Source organism: Schistocerca serialis, chromosome 3 (genome assembly GCF_023864345.2).
Source record: "Schistocerca serialis cubense isolate TAMUIC-IGC-003099 chromosome 3, iqSchSeri2.2, whole genome shotgun sequence".
NCBI lineage: Eukaryota > Metazoa > Arthropoda > Insecta > Orthoptera > Acrididae > Schistocerca > Schistocerca serialis.
In genome coordinates, this window is record NC_064640.1 from 207,493,428 (window position 1) to 207,518,430 (window position 25,003).

The 25,003-nt window shown below is 42.7% G+C and overlaps 1 non-coding gene across 1 annotated transcript; it reads right to left on the bottom strand.

Annotated features, from left to right (window-relative positions):
* Positions 1-7,191: 7,191 nt before the first annotated feature.
* On the bottom strand, positions 7,192-7,266 carry Trnat-ugu (transfer RNA threonine (anticodon UGU)). Its single transcript has one exon. It is a non-coding gene; the product is annotated as a tRNA-Thr (tRNA).
* Positions 7,267-25,003: the final 17,737 nt, after the last annotated feature.

A 25,003-nucleotide genomic window follows, 5' to 3' on the forward strand; every position in this document is an offset into this window, starting at 1 on the left:
AAAATACTCCCTCTCAATTACAGGTATGCGGCTACCGGGTTCATATTAATTATACCGGTCAGGAAGCAACATTCTTCATTTGTAATTGGACCGGCTACCTCCATACCAATTGTCCGCGTTGTGGGGTGGTATTGAAACCCGCTTACGAACAGCGTAAAAAATTTACTTTAGAGGATCTTCTCCCACAGGATTCTGCAACTGAGCCAAACCCAGGTTTGAGGATAAATGTGGATATTTGAGAGATACATGTAGGTACATTAGAGCCGTCACTCCCGCGGTGCCAGGCCCGGTTATTCAAAACAAGCGTCACGGAACACAAGATGATGATGCGTTTGAGGAGCCTTTTCCTTTGGCTCGCCTTTCGAATAGCCCTCCATTGAAGTGCCCTCTTCTGCCGCCTGAGTTTGTGGTCGAGGAAGCTGTGTGTGCTTCTGCACCTGATCAGGGGGTTACTGATAAGTCAGCTGGCGATTCTCCCGCCATCCAGGCCATCTCGTCGCACCGCCTTTTAAGGAATCTGTTTCACAACCACACTTGTCTCCCCCGGCTACATGGGATACCTCTCTGGTTGTCTCAGCTTCCTAAGCTACTTCTGTTCCTTCTGTCACAGCCTCCTCTTGAAGAGCGTAACTTGATTGATTCCCACGGACAGGGGGGCTCTCTGTCGTTACCAAGCGACTCTCCATAAGTGAGTCCCCGTCTGTCAGCGAGTTGGATGTGGAGGTCTCTCGCTCTCAGTCTGAAACGGATTTTCTGCAGGGCCAATCCACTCAACCGCAAGAGGCAGCGAAAATTCCGAGGAGCCTTAGTATACAACTTATCCAGTCTGAGAGAGTCGCATCACGGAAGAAGAAAAAAGAGTTGGATGGTGGGGAAGATGTTCACTCTACTTCTCCCTCCGTTTCGTCCACTGATTCCGCCGTAGATTCTGGTACATAGCTCCCTTCGATGATAGTTCTGTAGTTTTGTGTTTTTGGTTCCATTTCCATTGTCTATGCAAGCACACACTTTCCTCACTTTGAATATTAACAGGATTGTTTCTGAACTCCAGCTCGCAAATTAGCTACAGTTTATATATGACGCTCGGGCGGACGTAATTTTTTTCAGGAAGTACTGTATTATCTGATCATTTTTCAATTTCTGGGCTCTCGAACTTTTTTTAATGTAGCTTTCGAACTTTTTATTGGTACGGCCTTATTTTATAGGGAAGGATTTCCATTACAAGATTTCGAAGTTCTCGATGATGGTAGGGGTACAGGATGCACCTCCTGTGATTTCACTTTACTTCTCCTATATGCCCCTTCTGGCTCTGGTCATTCTATAGAACGTTCGCGTTTCGACAAAGAGAAAATCATTTACCTGCTTCAAAACTCCCCTACAAAGATTCTATAGGGTGGTGATTTTAATTGCATTCTCCGGCCGGGAGCCGCCAGAGTGGCCAAGTGGTTCTAGGCGCTTCAGTCTGGAACTGCATGACCGCTACGGTCGCAGGTTCGAATCCTGCCTCGGGCATGGATGTGTGTGAGGTCCTTAGATTAGTTAGGTTTAAGTAGTTCTAAGTTCTAGGGGACTGATGACCTCCGATGTTAAGTCCCATAGTGCTCAGAACCATTTGAACCATTTTCTCCGGCCGGAGGATCAGTCTCTTAATTTTAGTTCCATTAAAGAGCTCGATGACATGGTACGCTCCTTGCATCTACGTGACATATGGATTTGTCGGTATCCTACAGTTATGCGATACACTTACTTTACTGACACCTCTAGCAATCGCCTTGATAGCCATTACCTTTCTGATTCATTGTGCGGGAGTTGACGCGATAGTCGCCTGTTTTACTGATCATTGTGCTGTAACCGTCACATTTAATTACGTGCTGCCGCCGGTAAAAATGTAGCGTCTTTCCTGGATGCTCAATATAGCCAGTCTATATACAAGACTATTACATTGGTGTTGTCATTTAGCAAATATGGCCCCTTGCTCTCATGCTATAGAAAGGCACTCGTCTATTGTGTAATGGTGGAAATACTTGTCAGACCACAAATTCGTAAAGCTCTCATGCGTTTGGTGCCGTAAGGGCGTCAGAAGTCCGGCGGACCCAACACTATTGTTATTCCGTATTACGTCAACTGTACGACTGCTCTAGACAAGCTCCTCTATGGACTATGGATGTACGCCAAACCAGTCTCTGGATTAAGGACCACAACAACAAGTAGTGCGTAAGCTTAGGGCCCGATGACCTCAGCAGTCTGGTCCCAAAAGACCTTACAACAAATTTCAAAATTTTTACCTGCGCGACCACATACGGATATGGTGGAATAGTGAAGGTACCAAGTCGATCTAACTATAAAATAAATGTTAATGATATGATTCTCACTTGGGGTACGAAAGGTCCTGATTTCAAATCCCAGATTAGATCGCATGTTTACACAGTTCTTAGAGGGTTGCCAAGTGTACGCCTGTTTAAATAAAGTAGGTTTGCCGTGAGCTTTCCGTTCCAGAAACTTACTGCGAAAACTCCGGACAAAATCTCAACAACGTTCCATTTTACAAGATGAGCTGACTTCACTATTCCATCATATCCGTATGTGGTCGCGCAGGTAAAAATTTTGAAATTTGTTGTAAGGTCTTATGGGACCAGACTGCTGAGGTCATCGGGCACTACTTGTTGTTGTGGTCCTTAGTCTCTGGACTCTGGACTAGTCAGCCCTCCACGTTACTCTACTCTGTGCAAGCCTCTTCATCTCCCAGTACCTACCGCAACCCACATCCTTCTGAATCTGCTTAGTGTATTCATCTCTTGGTCTCCCTCTACTTAATCTAACGTAAACTGATTTACGCTAAAGATAACACACCCACCCATGCCCGAGGGAGGAGTCGAACTTCCGACGGGGGGAGCCGCGCGGACCGTGACTACACGCCTCAGACGAGCGCGCAGGAAACACGTTTGCACTGCATCCTTCGATAACGCCGGTAGTAGAGTGTAAACACCCGACCGTGATATTTTCAGCTTACTTTTTAACTACTTTACTCAACTGCATGACGACCACATTCCGGTTGACAATTTTCCTGACAACTTTTCCTCCTTGCTGGATTGCGTAGTTACCCCTGAATTAAATGTTTTTTGAGCGACTTCCACAAGGACAATGAATATGATGTTGTAACCAGGTCTCAGTCACTTGAGTCACCTGGATTGGATAGTGATCCTAAGAAATTTTATGTTCATTTTTGGGCTGTCATAGGTGACAAAATAACGTCGATGGTCAATGAAATAATATGAGGTGTCTCGCTTTCTGGTCCTTTCAAGAAAGGTAAAATCGTCCTCATCCCGAAAACCAAGAGTCGATCTGATCTTGACTGACTTCGTAAAATTGGAAATTTGTTGTAAGGTCTTATGGGACCAAACTGCAGAGGTCATCGGTCGTTAAGCCTACACACTACTTAATCTAACTTAAACTAACTTACGCTATGGACGACACACACACCCATGCCCGAGGGAGGAGTCGAACCTCCGACGTGGGGAGCCGCACGGCCCGTGACAAGGCGCCCAAGACCGCGCGGCTACCCAGCGCAGTTGACTTCGTCCGATTGCTCTCTTAAACTTCGATTATAATACTGTTGCTCGGACGAGAAACACCTCTCTCTCTAAATTGCTCAACAAAATCATTGCTGTTCACCAAAGATGTGTGCCTCGACGCTCGACACTAATTTCTGTTATCTCAGACGAGGAAGAATACAGTCGTCTAGCTTCTGGGTCACTATGTTCACAACGTTGTTGAAGGAGTAAACGACCCTGATCCTCGTGTCATTCACCATTATATGGAAACCACACATTGGAAATGGCTACAGTTCCCACATTATCGAGTGCTTTTTGCAAATATACATTTTCTTGATTTTAATCTACAGGGTGTTGGTTAAGTCCTCCTGCAGTCTCTGGTGTCTCCCAGTTTCTGGTGCCCAGTCATGCAAAAAATGGTTCAAATGGCTCTAAGCACTATGGGACTTAACATCTGAGGTATCAGTCCCCTAGACTTAGAACTACCTAAAAGTAACTAACCTAAGGACACCACACACACCTGCCCGAGGCAGGATTCGAACCTGCGACCGTTACAGCAGCGGGGTTCCGGACTGAAGCACCTAGAACCGCTCGGCCACAGCGGCCGGCCCCAGTCATGCAAAGTCCTGTTTCCTTAACTCTTCTTCCTGACACACATAAAACATAAAGAAATTAAAAAAATAAAAGAAAGAAATAAAGTTAAAATAAGACAATAAGTAGTGAGTTTGTTACCTTGTTGGCAACTCATATTATATGATGACTTTGACTGTGATCGTCTGAATGTTCATGGAGGTACCAAGTCGATCTAACTATAATATAAATGTTAATGATATGATTCTCACTTGGGGTACGAGAGGTCCTGATTTCAAATCCCAGATTAGATCGCATGTTTACACAGTTCTTAGAGGGTTGCCAAGTGTACGCCTGTTTAAATAACGTAGGTTTGCCGTGAGCTTTCCGTTCCAGAAAGTTACTGTGCCTTCTCAAAGAAATGGACTGAGGAAATCAACAGTCTGATCTAGCGAAAACTTACGCACATGAGACCACATACCAATAAAGAAACTTGTGATAGCATAATGAATAATGACAACCACGAACAATTTGTTTACTTATTGTTGTCAACTCACTTCTGTAGAGCAAAACGAAAAAAAAAACGGAAAAAAGAAGTGGTGAGGTGACCGCTCGCGCTAAGTGGGAAATCAGATTTCGAATCTCAGTCTGGCACGAATTTTCACTTTCGTTATCCCAGTGTACAGCTAATGGTCGTCCACATTCGCAACTGCGAATACATTCTACGCAGCTAAGGAAATTCTGTCCACTTGCACTTATTTCATACGATGTTTCACGTTCGAGAGGTTACAAAGAACATAGTCAAAGAATACCCACATATTGTGCAGTGAGAAATGTATACGTCATATCATGCTTTTCCTCAGTGTTCCAGAACTTGTATTGTTCAAGTTAATGATTACGATAACATCCAGGGTCTAATACAGACAACAACCTAAAAAAAAATCTGCGTAGTTTGATGTTTATAAGACGTAAGTATAAAAACAAGAATATAAATTAATCTGATAAAGATACGAAACATAACTTCCGAAGTTGTGGAATGTGTCACATGTAAACAACAGTACATTACCTTTACATCAAGCTAAGTTATTTCTGATTTAGTTAACTGTGACTTCGGAATATAAAAATAATCCCTTGTTTGGTGAGCAATAAAGTGTTTCTTTAACATCACGAAAATTAAACGTGGAAAACAATCGATTACAAGTGGCATCTGTCTGCACAATCTGGCAACGCTCTAGGCTGTGGCAGTTCCTGTCTTCTCTTCGAGGTTTTATGCTGTGACTGCGCACTTGATCTAGCGGGAAGCAGCGCATCTTCGAAATGCAACGTCTGGCGTTCGAAACCACTCGTTGCTCAAATTTTTATAGCGCCTTTCATCTGAATGCTGAAGTCTTTAGCGTGATGATAGCACAGCTACAGTGTGTTTCACTTTCTGACATATTGGTAATAATATTTCCTTCCAAAAACATTACCGTGAAGGATTTGTTGGTAAACTGCCTGCCTCTGAAGGTCACATGAGTCACAGCTCATCGGGGCCCACTTGCTGTCTTCCTTGTACTTCGGAAAATTCTGGATATTTGTGATAAGATCCTATGGGACCAAACTGCTGAGGTCATCTGTCCCTATGCTTCACACTACTTAATCTAACTTAAACTACTTTACTCTAAGGACAACACAGACACCCACGCCCGAGGGAGGACTCGAACTCAGAAGCGCGGCCCTCGCACTTTGTCGAAAGTGTCAGCTACCGTTCATTGCTTTGGAGAGTACAAAATGGTTTACCGTTCTTGAGTGATGCTCCACAAAAAAGTCTAAGATTTGCAATTTCACGCTCAATGGCAACGTAGGTAGGCGATTTGTAGGTGATAAGTATTGTATTACACTAAAAGGCAGGACATGAATATGGTTCAAAAACAATGTTATAGTTTGTGATATAGTCTGACGTCCTTAATACGTTGTTTAATGTTGTTCTTAATGCCTTATATATGGATTATTTCCCTTTCAGAAGTGAAACTTCATGCACCTCTTTGTGAGAAATTCGTATGTTTTCGTCTAGCCACAGCCAATAACTGTTGTGTAATGAGCTTTACGCTCATTCTTTGATTTCTTACGGTAAATGTGTGCCATAAACTGTGTGAATACCTTGCAGTGCATGCTCTATAGCAACGCAGGCAAGCTGCACATTCTGAGGTCCGCATATGGATTCATGGAGAACTTAACACTGGTCGAAAGCGATATTTAGGTTTCAATTACTTTTAAACCAACGACGTTTCCCACTTTTGAAGCTACCCCAGAGTGGAAGGAAGCTGTTAAAGTCGGTGTTAGCAGACGTCTACAGGGTTGGCTAATTGTTACTTCACTGATTTAGCTCAGAGAAACTACATTCTCTTCGTTACTATTCCCTTGACATGTGGTCCTATGTGATGGGCAAAACTCAAATTCGTATGGTTGGAAGTCGAGTGGAAGTTCTTCAGAGACGTTTATATACTGAAGAAACTTGGTATTCACAAATCAGATACCTATGACCATTAACACAGCTTACTGAGTCGAGGTTGTGAGAAGACTTAATGTGTAAAGGTTTCCTTCTGACTTTGTTAAAGAGTTTCTTCTAGCAGTTTGCCGCTCCTTTAAATATAACAGAAAATTACATCTTAAGCCGCGTCCACACATGCACGCCACGAACCCCGAGCGGTGCGCGAGCCGCACGCGCGTCGCTCGCCTTTCGTTCGTTGGAATTGTGGGTTGCAACGAACCTCCGGCGATCCACAGGAAACCCACGAACATGTAAGTATTCGAAATTAGAATTGTATTAATACCTTCGCCGGCCGGTGTGGCTGAGCGGTTCGAGGTGCTTCAGTCTGGAACCGCGCGACCGCTACGGTCGCAGGTTCGAATCCTGCCTCGGGCATGGATGTGTGTGATGTCCTTAGGCTAGTTAGGTGTAAGTAGTTCTACGTTCTAGGGGACTGATGACCTCAGATGCTAAGTCCCATAGTACTCAGAGCCATTTTTATTGATACCTTCAGCTGCTGACGGGCGTTGATACGTATCAACGGGGACAGGTGAAAACGTGTGCCCTGATCGGGACTCGAACCCGGGATCTCCTGCTTACATGGCAGACGCTCTATCCATCTGAGCCACCGAGGGCACAGAGGATAGTGCGACTACAGGGAGTATCTCGCGCACGCTTTCCTTGCATGTCCACACACTACATTCGTAGTGTCCCTGCAGTCGCACTATGCTCTGTGTCCTCGGTGGCTCAGATGGATAGAGCGTCTGCCATGTAAGCAGGAGATCCCAGGTTCGAGCCCCGGTCAGGGCACACGTTTTCACCTGTCCCCGTTGATATGTATCAACGCCTGTCAGCAGGTGAAGGTATTAATATAATTCTAATTTCGTTCTATACAGCTGCAGGTCATCAATGGTGTGTGTTCTTCCGGACATGTCCGAAAGAACAGACACCATATCCATATAAGTATTCAATTTGCAGCCAAGCTGTAAACATGTCTACGTGACGGGAAAATTTCGGGATTATGGTGATGAGTGGTGCGGCACTATTAATGGCAAGTTTGTCGAAAAACAAAACGAAACGTCGACGTTGGTGGCACACTGAAGTTTATAAAAAAATAATGCAGAACTTATTATGGATTTGAAGTCACAACAAATAAGTGGTCAGTATAAAAATTTCTGTCGAATGTCATCTTCTGACTTTGAAAATCTGCTACAGAAAATATTTCGAAAGAGGACACTAATTTCCACACAGCAATTTCCACTCAAGGCAGGTGAGCATTAATATTTAATATTTGTTGTACATAATTTGTTTACTTCTTGTTTATAATTCTCTGTGTGGTTGTCGTAAGATCCTGACCAAATAAGCAGGGTGGGCGTGGATATATAAAAAAACTGGCTGATCTAAATAAAGGCAAGTCTGTGCAGCACTCGTCCATGAGTTACAAGGATATATCAAGGTAACATATTAACAAAGTTGTTTAACTCTTTTAATTTTGAAAGTTGTTTTATTTTTAAAATATTTTTATAAGTATAAAATTAAACGCATTTCGCACAAAATCATCAAAATCCATTAAACTAAAGTTATGTTACACAAAATCTGAATACTGTTCTGCAGTTATTGATGCAACAGGTGATGGTTGAGAAAAGACAGGTGTCAAGGAATCATATGGCGATTGTACGGGAGCAGGTACTGGTTGCAAAGTGTGAAAAACGTATTGTTGAGAATGTGTGGGGTGATATACACTTTCTGGAGGGATTTTCCAATGCTGAGCATTTGGAGCAGCCCAATCAAAACAACCCTTTATCGGCTTCCATAAGTATGTGAAACACGGCATGCAGTACCTATTTCTGCGTTTCGGGTGAATATTCCTTTACTTTTGCAGCGACATACGTAAATAAGGCATCGATTTCGTCGGACTTATTACAAGGCTCTTTCTCCAATTTCTCTGCAACAGTTTGTAAAATGTCAGACGCACTCCTCATCATTGAGTCGTTAGCATCAGTTCGCTTACGCTTAGTAGGTCTGGCGGGAGATGTTGACCCTGTTTGCTCTTGTTGGCTGTCTTTAGAAATGTTGAGTCCTGACTCGATGTCATCTTCAATTCAAATAATCTCATCCGTCTCCTGTAAATTACAAGTAATAATTAATATTAACCAATATTAATTATGCATTATTGGTATTACGTGACTAACATAAAAATAGGAGCCTATTAAAAAACATTAAGTCGTGTCGTTCACCTCAGACCAATAATGTAGTAGTTATCCAGTCACCAAAACAATTATCAGTCCTGTTTTACAAATATAATATATAAACTCAACCCCCCTCCCCTCCCATGCTTAAAGGAAGTTTAAGTATGATTTCTGTTTCAGCTACCTGCGACAGCTGCAGCTTGGAAGGAAGTAAGCAATATATTTGAAACACGATGGAACCTGCCTCACTGTGTTGGTGCTCCGGACGGGAAACATGTTGTTTTTCAAGCTCCAATGAACTCGGATACAGAGTACTTCATTACAAATGCAGCTTCAGTATTGTGCTTTTTGCATTAGTGAACAGGAATTCTAACTTTATGTTTGCTGACGTGGGATGGCAAGGAAGAATTTGGGATGGAAGAATATTTCAAGGGAGCAAGCTACATAGTATGATGACTGGGAGCACATTGGGTCTTCCGGTAGCGGAACTGCTGCCAGGGCGTTCAATGCAAATACCTTATTTCTTTGCAGGTGACAGTGCATTTGCTCTAAGTGAAAACCTCATGAAGCTATGCTCTGGAGACTTTGACAATGGAACTCCTCACAGAATTTTTAATTATCGCTTGAGTAGGGCCCGACGGATAGTCGAGAACGCCTTCGGTATATCAAGCTCAGTGTTTCGGCTTCTAAGAAAACCAATGCTTTTGGCACCTGAAAAAGCCGAGGTGATATTGATGGCAGTCATTTTCTTACACCATTATCTAAGGACCCATTCGCCAAATTTGTACACGCCTGCTGGCATTGACCATTAAGAGAATGGAGTTTCAATTGAAGGGAGAAGATAATATGACGTCTTTGTTACCACTGAGACATGTCCCCCGACGATCCACAAATTATTGTCAAAAAATTAGGGATGAAATAGCAGATTATTGTATGAAAGAAGGATTCCTAGAATGGCAACACAAACATGCTTGAGTACATCAACATTTTCTTACCGTCGTAAGTCCTTTTCTTGGTACTTCCCTGCCCTCCAGAAACTTGAAAGCTTCATAAGCAAACCACCTGTTTACGTAAACGTCGTCGCCGGCCGCTGTGGGCCGAGTGGTTCCAGGCGCTTCAGTCCAGAACCGCGCTGCTGCTACGGTCGCAGGTTCGAATCCTGCCTCGGGCATGGATGTGTGTGATGCCCTTGGGTTAGTTAGGTTTAAGTAGTTCTAAGTCTAGGGGACTGATGACCTTAGATGATAAGTCCCATAGTGCTTAGAGCCATTTTGTAAACGTCGTCTCTTCCTGAACAATAACATATAGAATGTAATGAAACCCTGTTTAAAAAAATACAGAACTCTACAGCACTTATGATTGTTACTATACAGGTTTGGATGATGTATGTAAATAAAGCACTTAAAAATGAAAATGAAGCCTATTATTTTATAACACCATTCATTTTCTTAATACACTACTGGTCATTAAAATTGCTACACCACGAAGATGACGTGCTACAGACGCGAGATTTAACTGGCAGGAAGCAGATGCTGTGATATGCAAATGATTAGCTTTCGAGAGCATTCACACAAGGTTGACGCCGGTGGCGACACCTACAACGTGCGGCCATGAGGAAAGTTTCCAACCGAATTCTCATAAAATAAACAGCAGCTGACCGGCGTTGCCTGGTGAAACGTTGTTGTGATGCCTCGTGTAAGGAGGAGAAATGCGCACCATCACGTTTCCGCCTTTGATAAAGGTCGGATTGTAGCCTGTCGCGATTGCCGTTTATCGTATCGCGACATTGCTACTCGCGTTGGTCGAGATCCAATGGTTCAAATGGTTGAAATGGCTCTGAGCACTATGGGACTTAACTTCTGAGGTCATCAGTCTCCTAGAACTTAGAACTACTTAAACCTAACTAACCTAAGGACATCACACACATCCATGCCCGAGGCAGGATTCGAACCTGCGACCGTAGCGGTCCCGCGGTCGAGATCCAATGGCTGCCAGCCGGAGTGGCCTAGCGGTTCTAGGCGCTACAGTCTGGAACCGCGCGACCGATACGATCGCAGGTTCGATCTTGCCTCGGGCATGGATATGTGTGATGTCGTTAGCTTAGTTAGGTTTAAGTAGTTCTAAGTTCTAGGGGACTGAAGACCTCAGAAGTTAAGTCCCATAGTGCTCAGAGCCATTTGAACCATCCAATGACTGTTAGCAGAATATGGAATCGGTGGGTTCAGGAGAGTAATACGGAACGCCGTGCTCGATCCCAACGGCCTCGTATCACTAGCAGTCGAGATGACAGGCATCTTATCCGCATGGCTGTAACGGATCGTGCAGCCACATCTCAATCCCTGAGTCAACAGATGGGGACGTTTGCAAGACAACAACCATCTGCACTAACAGTTCGACGACGTTTGCAGCAGCGTAGACTATCAGCTCGGAGACCCCGGCTGCGGTTACCCTTGACGCTGCATCACAGACAGGAGCGCCTGCGATGGTGTACTCAACGACGAACCTGGGTGCACGAATGACAAAACGTCATTTTTTTCGGATGAATCCAGGTTCTGTTTACAGCATCATGATGGTCGCATCCGTGTTTGGCAACATCGCGATGAACGCACATTGGAAGCGTGTATTCGTCATCGCCATACTGCCGTATCACCCGGCGTGATGGTATTTGATGCCATTGGTTACACGTCTCGTTTACCTCTTGTTCTCATTGACGGCACTTTGAACAGTGGACGTTACATTTCAGATGTGTTACGACCCTTGGCTCTACCCTTCATTCGATCCCTGCGAAACCCCACATTTCAGCAGGTTAATGCACGACCGCGTGTTGCAGGTCCTGTACGGGCCTTTCTGGATACAGAAAATGTTCGACTGCTGCCCTGGCCAGCACATTCTCCAGATCTCTCACCAATTGAAAACGTCTGGTCAATGGTCGCCGAGAAACTGGCTCGTCACAATACGCCAGTCACTACTCTTGATGAACTGTGATATCGTGTTGAAGCTGTATGGGCAGCTGTACCTGTACACGCTATCCAAGCTCTGTTTGACTCAATGCCCAGGCGTATCAAGGCCATTATTACGGCCTGAGGTGGTTATTCTGGGTACTGATTTCTCAGGATCTATGCACCCAAATTGCGTGAAAATGTAATCACATTTCAGTTCTAGTATAGTATATTTGTCCAATGAATACCCGTTTATCATTTGCGTTTCTTCTTGGTGCAGCAATTTTAATGGCCAGTAGTGTATATTCATCAATTAGTTTAATTACAGTCACTTCCGACCACTCCATATTTAATCGCTGGAAAATCAATCACAAAATCGCTTTGTTGAAGCCTGACAATAATCTAAAGATATTAATTAAAATGTAATATTTTAGTTCAACTTAAAAATCACTCTTTTCTCACTAGTATCTTGCAAAACAATACTCACATGCGCGTTAAAAACGACAAACCTTTCGCGCTCCCGTCCAAATCTGAACTGCGAACATTCAAAGTGTTCGTTGGAGAAACCGACAGGAGATGGATTGCGGTGCGTCGCGCGTGCGCCCAGTCCAAATGCGAAGAATTCAATGCGCACGAGCGGCGCGCGAGTCGCGCAGCGCGCTAGTCTGGGCGCACCTTTTAATGCACTGATCTGTACCGCAGAGTGGCTTCAGCCGCTGAGCGGAGCAGACGCTCTGCATGCCTCCACCTGCAGGGCCAGCGCGCTTGCGTTGTTTACTTCTTCCGGCCGACAGCAACGTGACGCCATAGCGCCACAAGATCGTGGTTAATCAATAAGGGAAATCAACATTGAAATTCGTTTTTCAAAACTACTTTTTAGGCCAAAAGCACTCGATGTCGAGCGCTTTTTAAAGGAGGAGTTAAAGCTCCCTCCTGCTGACATCATAGGCATCCACCTTTCGTAATGGCCACCTTTCGTAATGGCACTATAATGGGATTTTCTAAAAATCGGCCTGTTATAGTGCAACAACTGTGCTGGATTGCATCAGCATTTGGTCATTTGAAAGAAATTGTCAATTTATTTCCAGTAGGAAATACTACGGGTTCAGAGTTATTCGAGCTTACTTTAAAAGTACTAACATTCATTTCAAGCTGTTTTTTCAAAGTACTCATAGTCATTTTTCATAATAATCGTTTCAGCGGAAATTTTCTTGCTTTGTTGACCAATGACACATCACTTAACTTTAATACACTTTACAGTCCATACACTTTTCACTTTGCACATACATTCAAGTGTACTAGAATCAACTGGTTTAATGTGAAAGAAGTCGACAAAACATTTACTACACGTGACTTTGATAACCCAGTAGAAAATGCTCACATTCATGCAAAATTTTCGGTAGTTAAAGACCTGTACTAAAGTGAAAGATGTAAGTTCGTTAAAACTGCACCAAAACTCAATCATAAAACTGTGTACCCCAGTAATGTACAGAGGCAGAAAGTTGCTAATATTTTTCATGAAACCACTGTCTCTACTCTGAAATTAAGTAATAGTGAGTCTGGTACGATGATGTTCCTTGGAATCATTCACAAATGGTGAAAAATGTTAACATACACAGTCCAATGAAAGGAACACTGAAGAGGAACCTGATGGATCTGCCATTTTTATCGCTAGATGATGAATATTTTAGCTTCATCAACAGTTTGCTAACGTGGTTTGAAGTGTGGAACAAAACATGTCTGGTAATATGATGGCTCAGGAGGTTTCTTGTCCAAAGTTCCACTCACCTCGTGGTAAATTTCTTCTTACACGCACGGGTCCTTGAAGTTACTTACATGCAGTTCTCAGCCGGAAAATGCTATAGAAAAAACAACTCTACATATGGTAACCACAAGTCGCCCTAGAATTTTTTTGTTGGTAGAAGGTTACTTGAATGAAAATATTTTTGTGGGTAACATTTCACTCTGTTACGGAAGCTTGCATACACCAGTCACTAGCAAACTTCATTCTAAACTGCACAAAGTCTGGAAAGTCCACATATATGCATCATTCATAACCGTAGCCAGTTTATGCTAATTATGACTTATTCTTCACCGAAAGTTTACAAACGGATTGTTTCTTTTAGAATAGCTCGCTCAAATGTTCCCAAAATCAATCTCTCGGAAAAAAATGTTCACGTTCGCGAGTAAGCAACACGTCACATGGAATTTAGTTATCTAAAACGTCACTAAAAGTTCTGAATTTCACACTGTGCTTTAAATCGAACTCCCTTCCAGACTTTACGGCATTTCTCGAGCGTTTTGGTACCGGAATATAACAACATTAATGATGCTCAACGGAGCACATATCAGTAGGTCTGATCACTACGAGATCAAAGCCCCGAGTCTACTCTGCACAAAGGAAATTTCTAGTTCCCAAAATACACGCGAATTTGCTAATTGCTGATTGCCAGAGAAACATCACAACCAGTCGGATACCAGCATCAATCCCACTTCATACCGCGCATATGTACAGAACCAATCAAAATTTGTCACTGAATCGGAACAGCAAATTGCCCTAAATACATTTACAAAACCTACAAATATAGAATCAACTCCCTGTTAACGAAACTACTTTTCCTGAATCATAATCTAATTTAACCAGTACTATAAACCGAATAAACAGTTTATAACGAATGAGTAACACACACGTCATTTTCGAACATTCCTCACTCAACCAATTACTTCACCGTATAGTATAAAAACCTTACATAAAACAGTATTTCACATTCACACGTTCATTCACTCTCATAACTAAGCACAGTTATAGCAGCAATCAATAAGCAATTAGAAAATCAAACGAACAGAACCGAAAATGAAATTGACAGTATTCTGACTGCAGCTCAAATAGTGTCCGTTAGTTAGTGACCTCTATGAGATCACTACATTCACTCGAGCAATCTAACACCACCTGCGCTGCGCGTGACTCATACTGCACGTCTTATCACTGCTGTAATTTCCCTTCTAAATAGGTACTGTGTAGAGGTGCTACGCCTCACTGGAAACCACGGTACTGAATCTCAGTCGGACAACGGATTTTTCAGTCTTCGTTTTAACCCAGCCTTCACCTCTCGTAAATGAGACGAGTCGCTAGAAACAAGACGTGGTTCTCATTTGTCCAGATTTTGGCCTTTAGCTTACGACACACAGCTAGCTGGTTCCTAAAAAGATATACGTTTATTGATAGATGATTACTATTAGAATATCTGTTTGTTCACGTACGCATGCACACATACACAAACACATGTTGTAAACAGAATTTACATAGTTACAGATGGACCAATACACTATACCCACTGTAAACTAAAATGCCATAGAATACTTTTGCACAGACAATTGTCCCTAATATTTTTGTCTTAGATGTGAATTCATGCCGTAACAGTGTATCTACACATCATGTTGAAAGTCCTTGTTCTGTTTGCTAACACAGTCCCCACGGAAGTTGGCAGTTGGTAACCAAACTTCACAAATTCTTGTAAAAGGATTTTTAGTACGTTCATTTAATCCGAGGCACTCTAACAATATGTGATCAGCTTCCACCTGTTCTCCACTAGAGCTGAAAGGTGTCCCTACGATGTGCATCCTGTGAATATATTTATGGCAAAATACGTGGTTCAGTTTGAGCCTCAGTATTATAAACGAGTGGTGAATAGGCACTAAATATTTATGTGCTTTCGTGGGATAGGAGACTAGCAGATGAATTATTACATACTTCCAGCCTTTGTGTAAGTTGTTTCCTCCCACTCAGGTTGCCAGTCCTTTGCCATGCCTCTGCGTAGTATATATCTTTAATCCGTACTTGGTATTACAGTCGACGTGGCAGTTCTGTCACAACAAGGTCTTTGACTAAGCCATCAACAGCTTCATTGACAGTAATCGCACGATATGGTTTCACTCAAACGAAGTATGGCTTTCTTCAGGCGTCGATTCAAACACTTCCATAATCCTGCATACACAATAGTTTCAAACAGGAGCAAAAATTGTTAAATACTGTTACAGCAGAGACTGACTCCTTGAGATGGAAATATGAAGATGCTATCGCCCATGAGCAAGAACATTTTTGGTATAGCAATAAGTACCATAGTTATGATACTTACAGCTGGTGGTAATCTGAATAACCTACACTTCTGTAGGCACGCTATGAAGTACGCACTTCCGATAGTCACAGCGTTTTGAGCCATCAGTACAGATACGGATTGCTTTAGGATGCTGTTTTAAGAGCTATGCCTATGTTTTGTTATTGGCGCCGAGCAGTCTAAGGCGCTGCAGTCTTGGACTGTGCGGCTCGTCCCGGCAGAGGTTCGAGTCCTCCCTCGGGCATGGGCGGGTGTGTTTGTCCTTAGGATAATTTAGGTTAAGTAGTGTGTAAGCTTAGGAACTGATGAGCTTAGAAGTTAAGTCCCATAAGATTTCACACACATTTGAACATTTTTTTTGTTATTGGCGTGGGCCTCAAAGGTAATGTGAATTATTACTAAGCTGTTTTTAAAGTGATCGGCGAGCTCGCAGCGTCGTTATAGGCGAGGTCCTTTGAAATAAGTGGACGCCGACAGAGCAGCGGCGCAGGCCCCGCTGCTGCGAGGAGAGGGCAACCAGTTGCGGCAGCTGACGTCACACGTGGACAGATGAGGTGATGTCAGACTGGAGTAAGCAGGGTGCGCACAGATAAGTCATCTTCGCTCGCTCGTCATGTCGACAGCTCCCAGGCTGCTTGTTAACGTAGCATCTCCTATTGCAATGACTGCGCAAGTCATTCTAAAGTGAGTGACATAAATGACAGACTAAACTAATTACAACACATTATATCAGTGGGGTAACGAAATGTACCTAACAACCGAAAAAAAACGCAGGTCATTCCTGGTTGCTAGAGGGGTCGTGTGACAAATGCCCATAATTATTGGCCTATATCACTGGCGTCAATCTGTTCTAGAATAATGGAATACCTTTCATGCTCACATATAACTTCCCTGCAGAACGAAAATCTCGTCTATGTAAATCGAAAAGAATTCCATCAACAGGTATCTTGCAAACTCATCTCGCTCGGTGTCAAAAAGTGGTTCAAATGGCTCTGAGCACTATGGGACTTAACATCTGTGGTCGTCAGTCCCCTAGAACTTAGAACTACTTAAACCTAATTAACCTAAGGACATCACACACATCCATGCCCGAGGCAGGATTCGAACCTGCGACCGTAGCAGTCGCGCGGTTCCGGACTGAGCGCCTGAGCCGCTAGACCACCGCGGCCGGCACCGCTCGGTGTCAATATAAACTTTAATCAGTCAGCTTGCTTTGTTCATTAGTGAGATCCTCAGCCCTATGGACTTCAGGAAGGTGTTTAATATAGTTGTGCACTGTCATTCAGCGAACGCGTTATGATCTTACCATATATCGGATCAGTTTCGTTATTGGAATCAGGACTTCGTTGCGGCTAGATTCATATTTCGCTCTTAAGAGCATAAAATCGAAAGACATACAGGAATTTTCAGACGGAGGAGGAGCTGGAGATTAGTGTTTAACGTCCCGTCGACATCGAGGTCATTAGAGAAGGAGCACAAGCTCGGATTAGGGAAGGATGGAGAAGGAAAGCGGTCGTGCTCCTTCGAAGGAACCATACCGACATTTGCCTTAAACGATATAGGAAAGGGTGGCCGAGCGGTTCTAGGCGCTACAGTCTGGAACCGCGCGACAGCTACGGTCGCAGGTTCGAATCCTGCCTCGGGCACTGATGTGTGTGATGTCCTTAGATTAGTTAGGTTTAAGTAGTTCTAAGTTCTAGGGGACTGATGACCTCAGAAGTTAAGTCTCATAGTGCTCAGAGCCATTTGAACCATCTGATTTAGGAAAATCACATATAACCTAAATAAGGATAGGCGGACACGGGTTTGAACCACTGCTGCACTAATGCTTGTCTAGTGTGTAAACCACTACCCTTACCAGCTCGGTGAAATTTCAGGAGAACCCCAAGGAAGTTTACTATTATATACGATCTAGTGAATAACATTGGAAGCTCCACGCGTTGTCGGTAGGAAGGCGGAAACACTAGAAGACAGTAGCTTATTGTAGGAAGATCTGCTTGGTATCGGCGATTGTTACGTAGGCTGTCTGGTCATCTGGGATGTGAATAAATGTAGCAAACAGGTGATGAGATCTACTACTGTTAGATTACGTTAACCCTGGAGCGAGCGCGCCGAAGTATGAAGTGCGCCACCCAACAAACAACATTGTCTTGTACCGGTCCATTGTTGTCTTACAACTGTGAGCTTGTACCTATTCCTTCATTGCTGATTCAGCTAATACAGTGGTAAGTTGTGTTGCCATACGTCCAAGTGAGCAGCAGCAATATAAAACAAACAGCTGAGAAAATACTTATAATCTCTGCAAGAAAATGACCCCACGACAATCCCTCAATGAGGCTGTTGTCTACGATATAATTAGTTATCAAAAAAGTGAGTGGGATCTGATGTAGCTAGGCTGAGGGGTAACACCTGTACGTGGCAAAAGAGCGATTAATGAAAGTTTATTTTATTATTGTTTAATTTAGCCGTGCTTTAGCTTATATAATGCAAGTTTGATTTATCACTGTCTAATTAAACGATGATTAAACTTTGATTTTGCTCATACATTTTTACCTTTGTAAGAAAGGACAGCTATTCTTTACATGTGTTCAAAGTAAGCCATGCACCAGCTCGTTTTACAAAAATACAGTATCTGGACGACAGTTAACGTTGCGATATCATTGGAAACAGTAACTAACGTAAAGTAACTAGGAGTAGCCATCCGGATTGACCTATAGCTAATGACCAAGTTGGTAGACTAGGAGGATTCTGGCACAAAGTAGGTCACATATGACATCATCGATGACGTCATCGATAAGTCATACGATTTACCCACCCCTCCACTCCCCCATCCCCTCTAACAAAGGCCAATTGCCCTATGTATAAAATAGTGGGAAATTCAAAAACTAGTGAGAATTTAAAAAATAAGCTACGTTTACCCCCACTCCTACGACCTCGCTGTGGAAGTGGGGCTGTTGTACTAAGTGTAAATTAACTGGAAATTCAAAAATCCACGATTGTGCGTTGTCATGCTTGAGGAAGTAGGTCACTCGTGCTACATATGGAATTCAAGGTGGTCACAGGGTTTTCCCCTGAAGGCACTGCGGAAGCAGAACTGTTGTCGTAAGTATAGAATCCGCTCAGATACTGGCAAAACCAGTATTACTTCAGAAAACAGTATGCTACCACAAAGGGAAGTAACCAGTCTGCTGACCTACTTAACATTTCTGTACGGGCTTGCAAGGCTAAGTTTAAGTTTAGAAGAAAATTCTAAGTTGCCAATGTATGTGTCATACAGCATCCTCTCATTTAAATTGAAAAATAGTAAGCGTACTGCTCCCCTAAGTTTAAACAACTACCCTCGTGGTGTCACAATTTAAACGAGTTTTTTCGAGATGGAATGGTTGTCACTATTATGTTGTGCAACAGGAACAATTAAGTCTTTATTTAAAACCACAATCGAGGGAGAGGGGGGGGGGGGAAGGGGGTGCACTGAGTCACCAAAAGCCCCCCCACAGTCATCAGCTGCATCGTCGCACTGCAGAGAACTGCATGACACACAATGCCGATTCTGCTGCCTAACATGAAGTGTGCAATGGTAGTTCCGATTTCTACCACTAGTATGCTGTTTACGATGGTGCTACAGCCAGATACCAATACCAGCTAAGTAAAAATGGCATAGGAAATTTTAAATGTAAGAATCCAACTTATGCTTTAACCCACACTGAAAAATGGTGGGATCTTCGAAGTGGCCTTCGACCCTAGCAAACTTTCTGGAGGGGAAATTTAAATGTTTGTGGATAATGGATGGGGGGGGGGGGAGGGGTGTAGATGCACACTGATCCTGTAATCAGGGTTTGCACAATGTAATGTTAGATATTATGATTGCAAAATTAACCATGAAAAATGAATGTGTGGGATGGGTGACAGCAATAAAAACACATAGTAAGCTGCATTGTTCATAATCAAAACCGCAATTCTCCCATGAACTCCTCATTCTTATATGCAGTCATGTATCAAACACATTTGAGAATCAAACACTACTATACTTACTTACAATTTGAGTCGTAACCACAAAAAAATTGGCAAATACCTTTGATGGAAAGTACAATATCTTTTACGAGAGTAGAACTTGATACCCTACATGTATACCACATTTCAAGACTAAAAAGTGGCCGGCCGCGGTGGTCTAGCGGTTCTAGGCGCTCAGTCCGGAGCCGCGCGACTGCTACGGTCGCAGGTTCGAATCCTGCCTCGGGCATGGATGTGTGTGATGTCCTTAGATTAGTTAGGTTTAAGTAGTTCTAAGTTCTAGGGGACTGATGACCATAGATGTTAAGTCCCATAGTGCTCAGAGCTATTTTTTGAAGACTAAAAAGTGATCTGCTATCAGCAGCAGAGCCCTTACCATCTAGAAGATATAATATGTAGCGAAGAGCTCATAGCACCAGTCATGTAATGCAGGATGATGCAGTCTCTTGCGGTGACTGCAGTGGAGAAAGAGGTGTGCCCACATAAACACATTGGAGTCAAGTGATTTTGTGCTCTGGCGGCACTGTGTGGCCAGCTGCTGGCTGACAGCATGCACCCCGCCAGCCACCGTGTCTCTGCAGCTGGCCGTTCGAATATAATGAATTTCCTTGAGACAGCGAAGTTGCTGTCCATGCATCAGCACGGCTCTAGAAACCATCGCTCCTGCGAAACGCAACTCGCCCTTTTTTCACTTGATATCTTGCGAACCGTGGATGAAGGGTATCAGACGGATGCCATATTTCTTGACTTCCGGAAAGCGTATGACTCGGTGCCCCACTGCAGACTCCTAACTAAGGTACGAGCATATGGGATTGGTTCCCAAGTATGTGAGTGGCTCGAAGACTTCTTAAGTAATAGAACCCGGTACGTTGTCCTCGATGGTGAGTGTTCATCGGAGGTGAGGGTATCATCTGGAGTGCCCCAGAGAAGTGTGGTAGGGCCTCTGTTGTTTTCTATCTAGATAAATGATCTTTTGGATAGGGTGGATAGCAATGTGCGGCTGTTTGCTGATGATGCTGTGGTGTACGGGAAGGTGTCGTCGTTGAGTGACTGTAGGAGGATACAAAATGACTTGGACAGGATTTGTGATTGGTGTAAAGAATGGCAGCTAACTCTAAATATAGATAAATGTAAGTTACTGCAGATGAATAGGAAAAAGAATCCCGTAAAGTTTGAATACTCCATTAGTAGTATAGCGCTTGATACAGTCACGTCGATTAAATATTTGGGCGTAACATTGCAGAGCGATATGAAGTGGGACAAGCATGTAATGGCAGTTGTGGGGAAGGCGGATAGTCGTCTTCGGTTCATTGGTAGAATTTTGGGAAGATGTGGTTCATCTGTAAAGGAGATCGCTTATAAAACACTAATACGACCTATTCTTGAGTACTGCTCGAGCATTTGGGATCCCTATCAGGTCGGATTGAGGGAGGACATAGAAGCAATTCAGAGGCGGGCTGCTAGATTTGTTACTGGTAGGTTTGATCATCACGCGAGTCTTACTGAAATGCTTCAGGAACTCGTGTGGAGTCTCTGGAGGAAAGGAGGCGTTCTTTTCGTGAATCGCTACTGAGGAAATTTAGAGAACCAGCATTTGAGGCTGACTGCACTACAATTTTACTGCCGCCAGCTTATATTTCGCGGAAAGACCACAAAGATAAGATAAGAGAGATTAGGGCTCGTACAGAGGCATATAGGCAGTCATTTTTCCCTCGTTCCGTTTGGGAGTGGAACAGGAGAGAAGATGCTAGTTGTGTTACGGGGTACCCTCCGCCACGCACCGTATGGTGGATTGCGGAGTATGTATGTACATGTGGATGTGGAATCTTGTTCATCCGCGAAATTTCTGCATCATATCTGCTCCTCTACTGTTGAACACAAACACTGAAAGTAGTTACTCACGCAGCAAACGAAAAGTGACAGCAAGTATGTCACAGAACTTTTACATTTAAGGGTTCATGCTTCATATCTATTTTGTGGTACATACTTGACATAAGCAATCTTCATAGGATTTCTAACTGGAACAGTGACATATATACAGTAAGTTACTGAATTTTCACACCAAGCTTATAACGGAATCAACAACACATAAAATGATAGATTACAGTAACCACATAACAGAAATTCACATCTAAGGGTTTGATGTCTTTAGGGAATGGTTGGTAGACAGATACAGGAGGAAGGATAACTGAGATACTACCGTGAGCAACTTACCAGTGTGTTTCGAAAGCTTGGGCATCTTTAGGGAGTTTTGTAGACATTATTCACAAAATTAATTTCAATACATATGAGTTCATGGGAGATGATAGTACTAACTCAGAAATCTTGCAGGACATGTTTTTAATGGGGGTAACAGCCAAAAATGTCTCGTAGAGTTTGGACGGAATTTCCAGACTCTAAGCGAGGAAGTAGAAACGGCAGAAATTTATGTGGTCACCAAGCCCTGGGATAAGAATTTCGTATTTAATTAAATATTTTAGACGTGGCTGTACAGAGCATACGAAGAGTGAGTGCAGAGAACAGCAGTGCTGGCCATGCAATTGCTTAGACATTTTGAACAGAACTGTAAGGACAAAAATTAGTAGAGGTGTGGAAATTAGCGACAGGGCAAACCTTGCACCTCACAGTTAAATGAGGCAGGAGGCGATGTGCCTGCTTTACAATGCCCACAGTAAGAGTAAGCACAACTGCAAAATCAGTGGCAACCTCTTCCTGACCAGTTATGTGACAGAAAAGTTGTGCAAATTTTTATTTTGTACCGTATCAAAACTACCTCTGGCATTTAGAGGTCTACTTGGTAAAGTGAAATTAAATCCACCATGCTGATCTTTAACTGGCGTAGTGTGAGTTGTGAAATTCGCTCGGTTCAACAGTAATACATTTCAGAGTGGGGGACGGTAACTTCTGGGTTGACGTAGAAGTTCTTTCTGTGGTCGGCAGTGGCTACGAAGTCATTCCAAGTTTAGATTTCGTGGCTGCACATTACACCAAAGTTGAATAGGAAAGGCGTACAGCAGAACTGGATGGATCATCGCTTCGCCTTGGCTCTGTGCACGGAATACCGTTACAATCACAAGTTTCACCCTTAGGCCAGGGGCGATCACCTAAACTGCACACAAGTCAACTCCCAGAATATCATACCGAAAGTTGCCGGAAACATAATCTGGGTGGATGAAGGTGCTAATCTGCCAGTTGTAATGGTCGCCTAATCGTAGATATTGCTAATTGCTATAATCGCACTATTTCACACCCATTTACGGAGCTTGTTAGCGCTTGATGTTAGGTTGGCACCATTAAAATGCATTGTGTTGTGGTAATCGCTGCTACTTGCTGGATCGCTGCTGTGTCTCGATGCTGATGCTGGCTCTAAATCTAGTTGTCTGGGGTTAAAAACATGAGGTCCCGTGTTTTTTCATGTGCTTTTGATGATAAAGAACGAGCGAAACCAACAAATATGTAAACTTCAAATATTTATTACTCTGGTGGCCATCTTAATTCCACTGTCCACCAAAGACCATGACACAACACAAAGTAGTACTTCCTTTACATGTTCTTTGCCTTGTTTATCCACCTCAAACAATAACACACAAACACACTTTACCAAAGTGACATTCCGACTGCGCCCCGACCCTTCTTGCTGCTTGTATTTATAACATTGTCAAAGAACTACTAAAAATAGATATAGTTTACAAGTCACATGTACATCTGTTATCATAATTTTGTGCAGAAAAGTTATTAATTTGTATCGAGTGACATAATTTAACATGTTATTAAAATGACAGACAGATTTGTTGACTTCACAGAATAATTCTTTGTTACAAAAAGGCCGTTTTATAGAAGTTTGTCAATTGACTTCTCTAATTTGCATAAATAAGTAAATAACATGAATTATTAAGAATTACATTGGTTTTCGTCTAAAATAGGATTGATTACGTGAATACTGAGTGAAAACGCTCCTAGTGAACAAATAGGTTTCACTGGGTGATTTTTATTTAAGGAGATCCAAAATACCTAAGTTGGCCACTATTTTTCGTACTTCATATTAATTATTTAAGATGAACTTAGTGTTTTTACATGATGACATTTGCTGTATCAGTGATCAAGTGATATTAACTTTTGTGTGGGTCAGTTATTCAGTACAATTTAATGGGTTGACTGTTTATGAAGACATGTTACGCAATCATTGTTAACATACACAATAACTTTTCTATAATCATAAATACTCGTTAAACTGGTTGAATTTGGAGGGTATCGCATACTTCGGTAAAGTAAAGCCTTTAATATGTTCCGTTACACAGTGAATTCTTTGCGCGCCGTTGAACCTGCATCTGAAAATGAGGAATTGCTCAAGGTGAAGTGCTTTTCATGGTATAGTTTATCCCATATACAAGAAATCGAAGGAAACAAAGTAGCTCCTGTCAACATTGATAACTTTAGTCCTGAAGAGCTGCAGTTATCATGCAGTACCCTGCTAACTAGTTTAAAATTGCCAAATGAAAAGGAATTGGACAGGTATTTCATGTTACATTACGTAATACTGGGATATTCTTTCAACTTGACCAACTGAGAAACGAAGTAGCACATCTAGAGAGACAGGAGAATGAAGATATGGGAAGGCTGTTAGAAGAATGCATGGCGTTATTGACCTTACTGGCCCATTACCTGTACAGCCTCTCATGGATACCTTTATAAGTCAACAGATTCAAGATGGGATCGTAGAAAGAAGTACTTGCCCGTGGTCAGCACTGGTCATCACTGTATCAAAAAACTCGCCAGATGACAGCAAAGGATATTGGTTCTCTGCTACTTAAATAAAAATACAGTATTAGATGCCTACCAATATTTTACCACTTAGGACCTAGGAATTAAACACAATCAATTAGAGGTAGAGGCTGAAGATCATCCAAAGAGGGCATCTTCAACCCCTTCTGGTCATTGTAATTATCGATGCATGCCTTTTTGCCTGAAAACGCACCTGCTACTTCCCAGAGATTATTTAATAGTGTATTTCACTGAAGCAATATGTGGCGTATGTAGATGATACTATCATGCATTCCAAAGATATCCAGGAGCGTTCAGTACATTTCAGCGAAATTTTCAAATGTCTATTTGCAGCATA